A 14,684-nucleotide genomic window follows, 5' to 3' on the forward strand; every position below is an offset into this window, starting at 1 on the left:
CGATGCCTGGACAACCTTCAAACCGATCACGGCGGGGAGTTTTAAATTAGGTATTTCAAGACCGTGCTGCAGCGGTATGGAACACATCACTACTCAACGCCGGCCGGAGTGGCCGTGCGGTTCTAGGCGCTACAGTCTGGAACCTAGCGACCGCTACGGTCGCAGGTTCGAATCCTGCCTCGGACATGGATGTGTGTGATGTCCTTATGTTAGTTAGGTTTAATTAGTTCTAAGTTCTAGGCGACTGATGACCTCAGAAGTTAAGTCGCATAGTGCTCAGAGCCATTTGAGCCAACTACTCAACGTTCACCCACCTCAAGGCGAGTATCGTGAAGCATTTGAACAGAACAATAAAAGGTCAAACGTGGATGCGTTTTAATCTTCGTGTCTCACACAAATGGACAGATATCGTCCCAGAAATAATTGCTCAGTATAATCGAACCAAACATAGCACAATAAAAACGATACCAATTGATGTTAGTGATAATATACTCCTGGATTACGGAGTCATGTAAACATAAATTTAATGTGGGTGATTTGGTACGTATCTCAAAATACAAGACAGAATTTGAAAGTCATATCTGACAAACTGGTTAACAGAGGTATTTACAGTTTCCAACGTGCAAAGAACGAATCCTAGAACTTCTTGAAGGATAGTAAAGGCGTAGAAATTGCAGGTTTCCTCTACATTAAAGAGTTTCAGAAAGCTCATAACACACTGTGTTTCTGGTGGAGAGAGGTATAAGACGTAAAGGTAATATAGCGCTAGTCAAATGCTTGGTTTTCCTGCTACTCAAAACAGTTGGATTTACGCTAACGATCTGCTGTATAATGGGGTGCGCAGTCCACAACCACCGCAGTAACATAACATGCGTAGTAGGAGAAGCGTTACGGGAGATGATCGGATTCTATGCAAACTTCCAGCGGAATTGCACATTCAGGGATATAACCGCTGTGAACCTGGAAAGAAGCTTCAGAAACCACTTGGTGATAAGCGGATTAATCTGCTCGACGAAGCGTGTATGGAACACGAAATGCATACGCTGCAAATAAGGACCTTCAAAGTCGTCACATTGTAGACCTGATTTTAGCTAATAAGGTCAACGTGATACGCAGAAGAAAGGATATTGGTATAGGTCAACGCATTGCAGCATTTGCCGCTGATAAAACCATGCGTGGAAAACTTAAGTTGGATTTAGGAGTGATGAACTTCAAGCGAGTTATGAATGTTGCACGTTGTTCACAAAGGAGAAGAAGAATGGGAAGCAAAGATATTTGATGAACAGTGTCCTGACGGCGATATATGCCGCTAAAAACGCTCTGAAACAGAAAGCAGCTGGAATAAGAAGAAGATCGTTTAAAGCACCTCGAATTCTACCAATACCTGAGGCGTCTGGTGATTTTCTTCCATTTCTCATGCCAGGCCTCTCCACTCTCTCGGCGGTAGGGTCCCTCGCTAATGGTGCTGCAGCTATTTCTAGAACAGTCAAGACCGCGCGAAACTCCCAGGCGCTGTCAGAAGAAGCAAAAAGACATAACCGCATGATGGAAGCCACACCCATCGTTAAACGACTATACTTGAAACCGTACAGGAAAGGGCTTGGTCTGTTCATCAATAAAAAAAAGACCGTTAGCAGTCCTGGAAACAAAAATGGCCAACTTAAGGCTGTTAGAAAAAAAATTCAACATTTCAGATTCCGTGGTGTATTTATGCGGGATACATTACCGAAGACTACGTGGAAAACTGGTGAATATGGTATTGTTAATTTAGATGTTGCAGGTCGCCGGCTCCCACTGGTTGTCATATGTTACGAAAAGTGCAAACACCGTCTACTATTCCGACTCATTTGATGACCTGGAACCGCTAGAAGAATTACGATACTTCACGCGGAGAAGACGTGTGTTCTACAATTTTCAACGCATTCAGGACTTTAATATACACCTCTGTGGGCATCTGTAAGTCATGTTCCTCTTGACTATTACGAAGAAAAAGTATATGTAACGAAAAGCTTTAAACAATCCTTCATCAGTTAAAGTTGAGATGCAATGTCATACACTTTGACTTTAAAAGAACGATCACCTGTATTACGTGCAAATTACTTCCCGCCAATTGATTTGAGTATTTGTGAATGGAGTTGCAATGATTGGACTGGAGACGTACAACAGCATCCCAGATATCACAGAGACTAAGAATGAACTGTGTCTGGAAATTAATGGTAAAACCGAAATTGTGGAAATTGAACCTGGTGCATACGATATTGAACATTTAAAGGAAGTGTTAAAACAGTCTGGAAAAGGGATTGAGCTCCGTACAAACATCAGTACTCCAAAATCTGAAATAAGGACTGTGAATACATTGATTGACGTTAAAAAAATGTTCTGATGTGTGTGAAATCTTATGGGACTTAACTGCTAAGGTCATCAGTCCCAAAGCTTACACACTGCTTAACCAAAATTATCCTAAGGACAGACACACATACGCATGTTCAAATAACTTACGGGTTTGCTGCCGGGTGACGTCGTCGGACACCGCAGATATTTCGACAGGATCACACCCTGCCATTCTCAAGGCACAAATGCAAGGAAGACGAAATGTGCAATGAAATTTAATACCTCGGTTCACAGAGGAGAAACAAGGAAGACACCACACACAGAACAAGTGTCAACACAAACAAAGATAATCAACATCAGGAATATCAATAGTCACTATTAATCAACAGATGAGGTAGCACTGATTCTGTCCCTCTGTTTTTTGATGAGAGACAGAGCCGGATTCCAAGCAGCATTTAAACAGAATCCACTATCTCTGTTAATAAGGTTGCTAGATAGTTTGATTTCAACAGCTTCCTTAATGACACTATCGCAATAGCTAGACGTGCAAGCCAGAATCTCCGTGTTGTTGTATTTCATAGGATGACCGGTGTGAAGGCAATGTTCGAGGTATTAAATTTCCTTGCACATTTCGTCTTCCTTGCATTGGTGCCTTGAGAATGGCAGGGTGTGCTCCTGTCGAAATATCGGCGGTGTTCGACGACGTCACGCGGCAGCAAACCCGTAAGTTATTTGCACATTCAATTCGCCGGGAAAAGTTAAGGTCTCACACACATACAAATGCCCGAGGGAGGACTCGAACCTCCGCCGGGACCAGCCGCACAGTTCCTGACTGCAGCGCCCCAGACTGCTCGGCTAATCCCGCGCGATTAACCTTAAGCAGAAAGGTTCAATAGGCCCACAACGAGGTTTCACAAAGGTACAGATTTTGAAAACCGATCCCAGTAAATTTTATAAATCTGATCCGACAGTGGATATTCTCCTAGTCAGTACAATCGGTATTGAGCGTAACATTGCAACAAAGGCCTATGTCAACGACAGTGTGATTCATACTATTCACGGATTCTTCCCCTCAGTTGCAACAGGGCCTAAGATGGAAGAGACTCCTACCAGCGCAATATACCTTCCAGTGACAGTTCAGACACTGTACTAATTTACGTTGAGTATTGTGTAACGTTATAATCAACTTCTTGACTTTCGCTGCAAGGAAATTCAAAAATGTTCAAATGTGTGTGAAATCTTATGGGACTTAACTGTGAAACGTCGCCTTAGAAAAATTTATGAATTACTGTGCTGGTAAACCCCTTACGTTATTTGATTTTCAAACAGCTGATCAAAACTGAACGTACTCAGACATATCGCTCTGTACCTATTCTCATCAACACTAAACTGACACACAATATTTTTAGCGCTACGCAGTCTGACTTTCAATAATCTCTACAAAAGAATGCGCTACATGGCGTTACCAGCAAAAAAACCTAAACAGCCTACTTACAACTGCTAAGGTCATCAGTCCCTAAGCTTACACACTACTTAATGTAAATTATCCTAAGGACAAACACACACTCGAACCTCCGCCAGGACCAGCCGCACAGCCCATGACTGCAGCGCCTCAGACTGCCTCGCTAATCCCGCGCGGCGTGAGGAAATCATTGTACGATTATATCTAAGGTAGGATGGGCGTACAGTATAAAACCAATGCACGCAAACCACAGCACATCAATTCGCTGCCCACCCACAAGGTGATATCACGTGCGAACTACGAGTTTCTTAAATCAGCTGGTTTGAACCCTCTCAATTACGTCCTCACTAAATATAATCAGTCAAATAGAGTATGATGAGCGAATTATATGTGAGGAATACTTCTCGCATAAATCTTGTGCTTCAGCCACATTTAATATGAATGATGAAATTAGGATTGTTATCCAGTACCAAGACGCGCTGACTATTCCATGAAAGAGTTCATATATTTGGAGGGGTCATTCAAGAAAACCGACAGCAGCTCTTTAGTGGGATCCAAGGTTATCCATAATGCTTTAGCAATTCTGTTTCAAGAGATATGCTACGAACTCAGTGGATCTGAGATTGACGGTACACGCAATGTCGGCATAACATCAACCCTTAAAACGTACGTCTCTGCATCACCCATGGATTTCAAAGGTTTAGAAAACGCAGAATGGTCCATAGACGATCCGTGGGTGTAATAATAGCAGAGTACAAATGATGTATTGCATGGATACCTCTAAAAATGGTTATGGGCTACTTCGAGGACATGAAGCACGCTATTATGAATGCTAAACTGGAACTATTATGGTACGAAATGCGACGGATACTAACTCATACATTCAAGGAGCTCAGGAGGAGAATATGATGACAATCAGCGAGATAATATGGAAAATGCCTCACACCAGTGTATCAGACGAGGAGCGTTTGAGCTTTTAAAAGTTCTGAATGCATGTACATATCTATGACTAACATCCCGCTCTTGGGGTTTTTTCAAATATCCAGTGTTACCGACTGCAAGCAAACATTTACTATTAAACCTGCTGGAGACGCGAAGATTCATATACTTGCGTTTCAGAGTGATAGAAGAGGTAACACAGCAAATGATTCCACTGTATTCGACGACTGCAAGTTAACTGACGCCAGAGTCTACTTGAATACTGAAATCTACACATTTGATAATTTACACCTGCAGTGGGATAAAAATTTATACAGTCTAGCGTATGACACGTATTCGAGGTTCTGTGTTTTTTTCTATGAAAGTACTGAAGAAGAAAGAGGAGGATGTCTACTCAGTCCACAGAAATTCATGGAGCTATCGCCAACCGTCGTAACAGATGCTCAAACCAGAGCAAGATAATTAAATCAGAAACTATAGACGTAGGAACTAAATTTGAATCTTTGGCAAATTTCCTGGAACACAGATGTTGCATTTGTAGCTTACACAGAAGATGCCGGAATAACAGAGACATTTTAAACAAACATTACATCACCAAGGTCTTTCAAAGACGTGAAGTGTGCTAAAACTCGGAAGAACGGAGAGTGGTTAACACATTTCTACCATGGAATTTACTGGGATGACTATGGCATACCTAGTAAGGATATGGTGACGTCGCTTCAGTTATTCGACCAGACTGATACCATCATCTACGAGAAAAGGAAGGAGAAGATCTGATGTATGCGTCGAATCTTCAGGTTTGCTGCGATTTAAGACCTGGAATATTGCGGGTGCCCTGCCATCCATCGATTCAAGAATAAGACGTATGATAACAGTGTTGCTGTGTCTTCTTATTAAAATGTAAAATTACTTTTAAGTTGGATAAGAACTAAATGAACTTTTACTTCATAAGATGTGCGTATTTTTTTACGGATTTCACTCTGATCCATCTAGTTTAGCCAAGATAACGCGCCTGTGATTTTCCTCAAGCACAGGCAATACATATTAGACACGTTTGCTATATTTCTCTGGAAGCAGACACAATTATCTGCTGTCTGCTCGCATAACCCAATACCGATAGCAAAGCCGCATGTCACCATTTTATGTGTTTCGTTTTCCCCCATCTTAAATGTTATCTCCCTCACGCTTCTTGCACAGTCTCTATATACATTTGTGATGGTATGGATTTGTGAAATAATAACAAAGACGTATGGTTGCGAATAACATTATTTTTATTCAGACACAGTAGTAATACTGCTTCACATTCACAAATCTTATTGTCTTTACAATATACGAATTAATACACCTTTAAAATTCACAGTTTTTGTTACTGTTTTAATTTTTTTTACGCACATAGTCACATTTCTTGGTTTTACAAATAATAGTAATAGTTGAAGGAATTATTTATTTTACATTGCATTACCGACCGAACATTACTACATCACTAACAGTACTGTGTGAAAATTTCTACATTATATCGCAGTACTGATTACAGCTATTGCAGTACAGCTACTGCAGTACTGATTACAGCTGTTGTAAGTTTCTCTTACTCTAATACTATTACTGTTACTATTACTAGTGAAATACCACCCAAACAGAAAAGTGAATTTATACGTTGAAGTGGATGTCTCTAAACATTTTCCACCTCAAGCAGCCGAAATAATGTAATAACACAATGAAGTAGGTGGCTCTAAAACGTCCATCACAAACAGATATACTAAAATGAACTGGTGAAACTCACACTTAAAACTAGTAGGACTTGGACAGCTAGTGGTAGATGAAACTTAAAAACTACTGTATTTACACATGCGCATGAAGTGCAGAAGAGACAAATACTGTAAAGCTATACTTTTCCTCTATTTTAAATTTCTTAAATTTTATTATGATTTTTCAACCATTTTGTATTTTTTATGTATTCTTTGCACATTAGTTAACTCTTTTTATGTTTTTATAACGTTTTCCAGCACATGTTTGTTATATATATTCATGCATACATAGTATGCTACCTATTTAAAAAGTGAGGTGAATGTGTTTTCACGCAGGCATATATATGTACACAGGCATCCATTCTCTAACACACTCAAATGCATACATACACGGACACAGAAGCACTCTTACATGCAAGTTCAAATGGTTCAAATGGCTCTGAGCACTATGGTACTAAACATCTGAGGTCATCAGTCCCCTATACTTAGAACTAACTAAACCTAACCTAAGGACATCACACACATCCATGCCCGAGGCAGGATTCGAACATGCGAACGTAGCTGCAGCGATGTTCCGGACTGAATCGCCTCGAACCGCTCAGCCACAATGGCCGGCTACATGCAAGTACACCATACATCACACACATACAAAATTTACAATATGGTTCTGTTCAGCATAAGCTCTAACTCAGCCAGTCACTCTCTTTCTCTCTCATCCACGCCGTCGGAATCCTCCACCCCTCTCGTGATTCAAGTAAATAATGTGAATACCAGAGAGTTTCGAGATCATCATTACAAATGGCTCTTTTATCGTTATGAGGTGACAGTCCGACTTTAGATTGCAGCACAGTAAACTCCTCCTGATCGAATACTCGTTTGCCATCCCACATGCGGAGGTTGTGGTGCAGCACCACGAACAGCACTGCACAGGCACTGCAAGTAGTCTTCGACTGTCAGAATACGTGATGCTACACATCACACTCCCTTAGTGGGTGGCCCCATCTATTGTACGATATGCATGCATTTTAGATCTTAGACGCACAAACTCTACAATCGCCAATCCTTTCGGTTCATATTTCATTAAGCCGTAAACCTTCTTGTTCTGAGGAACAGTACCAAAGGATTATCGGCTGTGTATCCAGATGTGTCGAATTCATTGCTGTGATACCTCATTGCTTCATATGGATTGCAGTTCTTCACTCAACAGATGAAGCTACCTGCATCCATATAAATTAACTTTGGTTCCATGAAACGAGTTTTAGTAAACTGATAGTGGAATTGCTACATGTGGAGTTTGGAGGTGTCCAGTATACACATCCCCAAATAGACAGGTTTTGTCAACTCTACTGAAACATTTGACATCTCTAGAGCAGCGAAGTTCTTATTGAAACCAATGGACCCCTTAAAATTTGGTCTCGCAATGCAATTCCTTATGCCATAACGCCCCTCCAATTCACTCCTAATCAAAATATCGCGTTCATTTCCTACATTCTGCACGGTTTTACTGCAAATGGAATTATTCATTAATTTATAAAAATCTTTTTCGAAATCACTAGTCGCGCCCGCCCTCTTTTCGATATTTAATTCAATATACTCTTTCAACCAGGGGGACTACTTGAAGGAGATAGCCCAGTGATTCTACCTAGCTCCATCGCTAAGCCGAGGCACTGATGGAGATTATGATAATGGATTACATGCCTCTGTTTGTGACTAACAGTGGCCATCAGTTCAGGGACAGTGCTCCCTCGCGGAAGTTGTTGCTCTGGACATAACAGCAATTCGCTTGTCATTTCACGCATAGTAACAGGATACATGAGGTCTGAATCCAACACATACCCTACATCAGAATCAGCCACCAGATCCATTATTTTTCCCCCTAAGCCTTCTAATTCGTTTTCGAAAACACACCAAACAGCAGTGGCAGCATCATGGCGTCTCCATATAAGTTATTCACATCCAGATATAAAACATGAATCGAGGGATGGATTGAACCCAACATCCGTATGTGGGTTAGGCCTATTTGCCTTGGCGTTTCTATGGACACACTGCCCCATGAATCTCATGGTCAAAGAAAAGAAGCGTATCAGCATCACTCACAAGCTAGATGCTGCGGATCATTTACTTGAGCACTGCGTTCCACGACAACCGAGGTGTCGTGTAACAAAAGGCGTAGTCCAGAAAGTATATGGCCTTGAACACAGTCCGGAACTTTTTCAAAAACATCCACAAGCAAGCGCACATCGGTGTCCATGTATAGTCTTGCATATTCACCCAAATTGAGGATGTTGAATAACCGCCAGACATTCACGGCATGTTCATAATCTGTACTAGTGTTAACATCGCCTGTGAGAGTATTGATAAATGCAGATATGTCGGGTAGCCTGATTTAGTCGAGTTTCGCCTTACTATCCAGATACTCATAAAAGAAAACTTCTTTCTTAGTCACATTTTGAAACTTTTCCCCATCGGGGTACGCAGATCGGGTGATGCACATATCCTCCTGAGGTAGAGTGTCAACAAGTTTCTGGAGTGAAGTCTGCATGAAACATGAAGAGTCAAGGAAGCTGACCGTAATTTCAAAAAAATGGCTCTGAGCGCTATGGGACTTAACTTCTAAGGTCATCAGCCCGCTAGAACTTAGAACTACTTAAACCTAACTAACCTAAGGAGATCACACACATCCGTGCCCGAGGCAGGATTCGAACCTGCGACCGTAGCGGTCACGCGGTCCAGGCTGTAGCGCCTAGAACCGCTCGGCCACCCCGGCCAGCGACCGTAATTTATGGCGTCGTTCCTTTCGAGGAAGAAATATACAAATATACTTCTCTACACTCTCAGGAAGGACGCTGACCTGATCTGTCTTCAAACCGAAATTAGCCAACTGCTCAACTAGAAAGTGAGCATCATACCCGCTTAAATTATGGAAGAAAACGGGTGTGTGCCCAGATAACTTATACTTCAAATTGCCTGCGTTGTCAGCTGCACCACGGAACTTTCTCGTAAAATAACAACGATCTCTACGGGGAATTTCAACTTTTCTATCTAATGGTACCCTACAAATATGACAGTTAACTGCATAGTAGTATAATTTTTTATCCTCCTCCGATTCACTCATGGGAATATTGGTGCTGTAAAGCCTACCAACATCCCATGAGAGTTTCTCAAGCTCAGTGTGTAACCAAACCACAGAATTATCCCCGACATAAGATTCGCTGCAGTTAAGACTTGAATCATATGAGCATGCAATTTGGTACGTTTTAATTTGGTAAGTGTTTTTGCATGAAGGTGGCATGTGAGGCTAAGGGACTCCCTTCAGAGCGTGTGACAGGGGCAAGGAGATACTCGAACTCAGCGTATACAACAAATGGATATCTCTCCTGGTGGTGAGCATTCTTGAATGTAATGAATTTGTTTTAAAAAAATGGTTCAAATGGCTCTGAGCACTATGGGACTCAACTTCTGAGGTCATCAGTCCCCTAGAACTTAGAACTACTTAAACCTAACTAACCTAAGGACATTACACACATCCATGCCCAAGGCCGGATTCGAACCTGCGACCGTAGCGGTCGCGCGGTCCCAGACTGTAGCACCTAGAACCGCTCGGCCACCAGCGGTCGGCGAATTTGTTTTCTTTTCAAGGCATAACAACACGTACCATTTGCTTGGATTCACAGTCCTTCAGATGACTTTATAAATATTTTTCTTCCGAAAAGGTATTTAGACACCCTTGTGTCTACTCATCAGGGAGGGAAGAAGGCGGGACATGTCTTTGACCAATAAGTGATGCTGATTATCACCTTCAAACAAGAGCAGCATGTTTACATGAAGATCACACTCACCCGCATATTTCAAAAAAATGGAGTGGTCCAACTACACTATGCTTTTCCTGCTCATCTTCTCCAGCCCATAATCACGAAACGCTATTCCAAGATTTTGTGCAAGTTCATGTATGTCCTGAATCTCTACGGGGAACTCGATAACGTCAAAGCTGTAACAGCCACGAATGGTAATACCTATTCCGTATCGAGATGTGCACTCTGGATTCTGTTTAATTTCTCTTTCGCAGGCCAGGATTGACCTTGCCAAAGAAGCATTGTCCTCTTTATTTTGAACGTTAATACATGTATTCTTACCAGCTATATCCTTAGGGACCTTGATGTAGCTGGACCCTCCTTTCAACGGACCGCAGACATCAATATGGATGTCGAGGTGTCGAATTTGGCTGAGTGCTTTAGCTGACGCTCTTACTTCCATCTCGGAAAACCGGGCCAACGTGGAATCACGATACCACTCAACTATTGATGTGCTACAAGATATAATGCCATTATCACCCTAGATGCACCTACAGCAGCACCGTGCTGTTTCGGAAAGTGAGTCAACTTGCAGCAGAGTACTGTGTTACATATAATGGCATTATATCTCAGATGAAGATGAGTAGATAGACAAAGTACATGAGAATATTGAAAGGGTAATACAATACGTAAAGTGAGGTAAAAACTAATAATCACGGGGAAATGGAATACAGTTGTAGGGGAAGGAATAAAAGAAATGGTTACAGGCGAATATGGGCTTGGGACAGAGAATGAGAGAGGAGAAAAACTAACTGAGTTGTGTAATAAGTTTCAGCTGATAATTGCAAATATCTGTTCAAAAATCACAAGGAGAGTACGTGAACTTGGGAAAGGTTAGGTGACACGGAAGATTTCAGCTAGATTATGTCAGGGTAAGGCAGAAATTCCAAAATCAGATACTGGATTCTAAGGGTGCCCAGAAACAGATATTGACTCACACCACGATGTAGTAGCGATGAAGAGTAGGCTGAATTTAAGAGATTAGTGAGGAAGAATCAATACGTAAAGAAGTGGGATACGGAAGTACTTAGGAATGACGAGATTCGCTTGAGGTTCCCTAAGGTTATAGATACAGCAATAAGGAATAGCTCAGTAGGTAGTACAGTTTCCAAAACGGGCAATCGCAGAAGTTGGAAAGAAAACAATAGGCACAAAGAAGGTTACCGCGAAGAAACTATGGATATCGGAAGAAGTACTTCGGTTGATCGATGAAACAGGGCAGTTCTGTGAAATTCAGGACAACAGAAATATAAGTCGCTGAGGAATGACATACAAAGGAACTGCAGTGAAGTTAATAACAAATGGCTGCGTGAAATTTGCGAAGAAATCTAAAAAGAAATGATTGTCTGAAGGACTGATTCATGATATCGGAAAGTCAATAAAATCTTCGGTGAAATTGAAAGCAAGAGTGAAACACAGAAGAGGAAGAGGATAGATGGAAAAAATAGACTGAAGGCCTCTATGAGTGGGAAGATTTGTCTGGAGTGATAGAAGAAGAACAGGAGTCGATTTAGAAGAGATAGGGGATCAAGTACTATAATTATAATTTAAAAGAGCTTATGAGGACTTAAGATCAAATAAGGCAGAAGGAACAGATAACATTCCTTCAGAATTTCTAAAGTCATTGAGGGAAGTGACAACAAAAAAGTATTCACACTGGTGTGTTGAATGTATGATTCTGACAACATATCATCGGACTTTCGGAAAAATATCATCCACATAAATCCGAAGACTGGATGAGCTGACAAGTGCGAGAACAGTAACACAATCAGCTTAACAGCTCATCCTTCCAAGACGCTTGCAAGAATAATATACACAAGAATGGAAAAGAAAATTGTGGTTGTGGTACACGGCAACCAGTTTGGCTTTAGGAAAGATAAAGGCACCAGAGAGGCAATTTTGACTTTGGTATTGATAATGGAAGCAAGACTACAGAAAAAAAAACAAGACACATTCATAGGATTTGTTGACCCGGAAAAAACGTTCGATGATGTAAAATGGCGCAATGTGTTCGAAATTTTGACAAATATAGGGGTAAGCTGTAGGGAGAGCAAGCAATATACAATATGTACAAGCGCCAAGAGGGAAATAAAAAGAGTGAACAACCAAGAACGAGGTGTTCGAATTAAAAAGGGTCTACCATAGTGATGTAGACTTTCCCCCGTATTGTTCAATCTGTACATCGAAAAAGCGATGAGGGAAATAAATGAAAGTTTCAGGAGTGGGTTTAAAATTCGAGGTGAAAGGATATCAATGACACGATTCGCTGATGACGTTGCTAACCTGAGTGAAAGTGAAGAAGAATTACATGATCTGGTGAATGAAATGGACAGTCTAGTGAGTGCAGATTGTGGATTGAGAGTAAATCGAAAAAAAGGTGAAAGGAATGAGAAGCAGCAGAAATGAGAACAGCGAGAAACGTAACACTAGGATCGATGATCACGAGGTAGATGAAGTTAAGGAATTCTGCTACCTAGGCAACAAAATAACCAGTGACGGGTGGAGCAAGGAGGGCATCAAAAGTAGACTAACACTGGCGAAAAGGGCATTCCTGGCCAAGAAAAGTCTACTAGTATCAAGCATAGGCCTCAATTTGAGGAAGAAATTTCTGACAATATACGTTTGGAGCACAGCGTTGTATGGTAGTGTAATATGGGCTGTAGGAAAACCGGAACAGAAGAGAGTCGATGGATTTGAGACGTAGTGCATAGATGAATGTCGAAAATTAGGTGGATTGATAAGGTAACGAATGAGGAAGCTCTGCGCTGAACCGGAGAGGAAAGGAATATGTGGAAAACACCGACAAGGAGAAGGAACAGGACGATAGGACATCTGTTAAAACTTCGGGGAATGACTTCCATGGTACTAAGGGAGCTGTAGAGGGCAAAAACTGTAGAGGAAGACACAGATTGGAATACATTCAGCAAATAATTGAGGACGTAGATTTCAATTGCTACTCTGAGATGAAGAGGTTGGTGCAGGAGAGGAATTCGTGGTGAATCGCATCAAACTAGTCAGAAGATAGATGAGTCAAAAAAAATAAACTAACAGATCATCTAACCCTTTTTATGTGATCTGTCTCCAGCACTGGGAGCCATGCTTCTAGAAACTTGACCGGGTTGCGGTACCCCCGGCCAGATCAATTTTAATGAAAGAGATACGCCCTCAAAGGCCCTACCAGCCGCTGAGTTTTCTAGAGGGGTCATGACACCTCTAATCTGATGTCCTTCACTATCAGGCGGGGAGAGGGCACTACTGCTAGCCGCATTGACACTACAACTAGGTGATGACTACCTCCACTTGGTGGATGATGGCGTTAGGGATGAGGCGCATGCTGGGTTGAGGAGTATGCGCCGACGCACGCATGTCTTCCATTGCCGGCGAGGGCGAACAGTCGGAGCTGGAGTAGGACGAGGTGGCGCAGTGAAATCCAGTGGGACTATACTGGTTGCAGTGATGCTGCTGCATGCTGGAGCCTTCACCATCTGGAGCCTGGAGGGTGGGAGATCGTTGGTCTTTTGTTTCTTCTTCTACTTCCTCCGACTGAATCACCTACGGACGCCAGAGGGTATGTGATGGTGCGGGGGTGAGCACTACAGCGACTGCAGCTGATTCCGCCGCCTCTCGCACAACCACGAGTGGTGCTTTGCCCGGGGGAGTATGCTGCTCGGACACGTGTTTCATTCCTGCCACTGCAACCACCGCTCTAGGCATTTGTGCCACAGCTAGCTGTTGTGGAGCTGTTGGCGACTGTGGTACCACTGTAAAACATGACAAATGAAAAAAATTACCTATAATGCTCAAGATTTTATACAAAAATATTTGCAATAAACAAATAACAACATACCAGAATAACAATAATCATATGCTGCAGTGACAACGGTTGCATTATAATCACCTTTTCCACTCTTGGTCCAAGGATTAAGCAGTACAGTAGAGCTTTCCAGTAGTTCTCCCATCCAACTCAGTATTTCCTCATTCTCCTCAGAAAGGGCGAGATGGCACTGCCTTTCAGCTTCTGCAGCAGGCGCCATCTCATGCACTCACTCTAGTATTTTACCCTCAACTAGGAGCCATCTATCTTACTCTCTGAAGTTGCTTACAACAATAAAATATTGAGCATAATTATTTCTTGAAAATGTTAGAGACATACACACAGAAAATTGTATTCGTCAGCTCACTGAAATATAAAGAGAACATTATATTCTCTAGTTCACTGAAACTTCTTATATATGAAACACACTGAATTTGAAAATCGTATTCTGCTACTTACAAGACTGAATCAACAGCTCCTGGCTCTCAGCCTCGACACGTAGCCCTACTCACCAGCCCTCATCATTAGAAACACAGTACATT

This window comes from Schistocerca piceifrons, chromosome 3 (genome assembly GCF_021461385.2).
Source record: "Schistocerca piceifrons isolate TAMUIC-IGC-003096 chromosome 3, iqSchPice1.1, whole genome shotgun sequence".
NCBI classification, from domain to species: Eukaryota; Metazoa; Arthropoda; class Insecta; order Orthoptera; family Acrididae; genus Schistocerca; species Schistocerca piceifrons.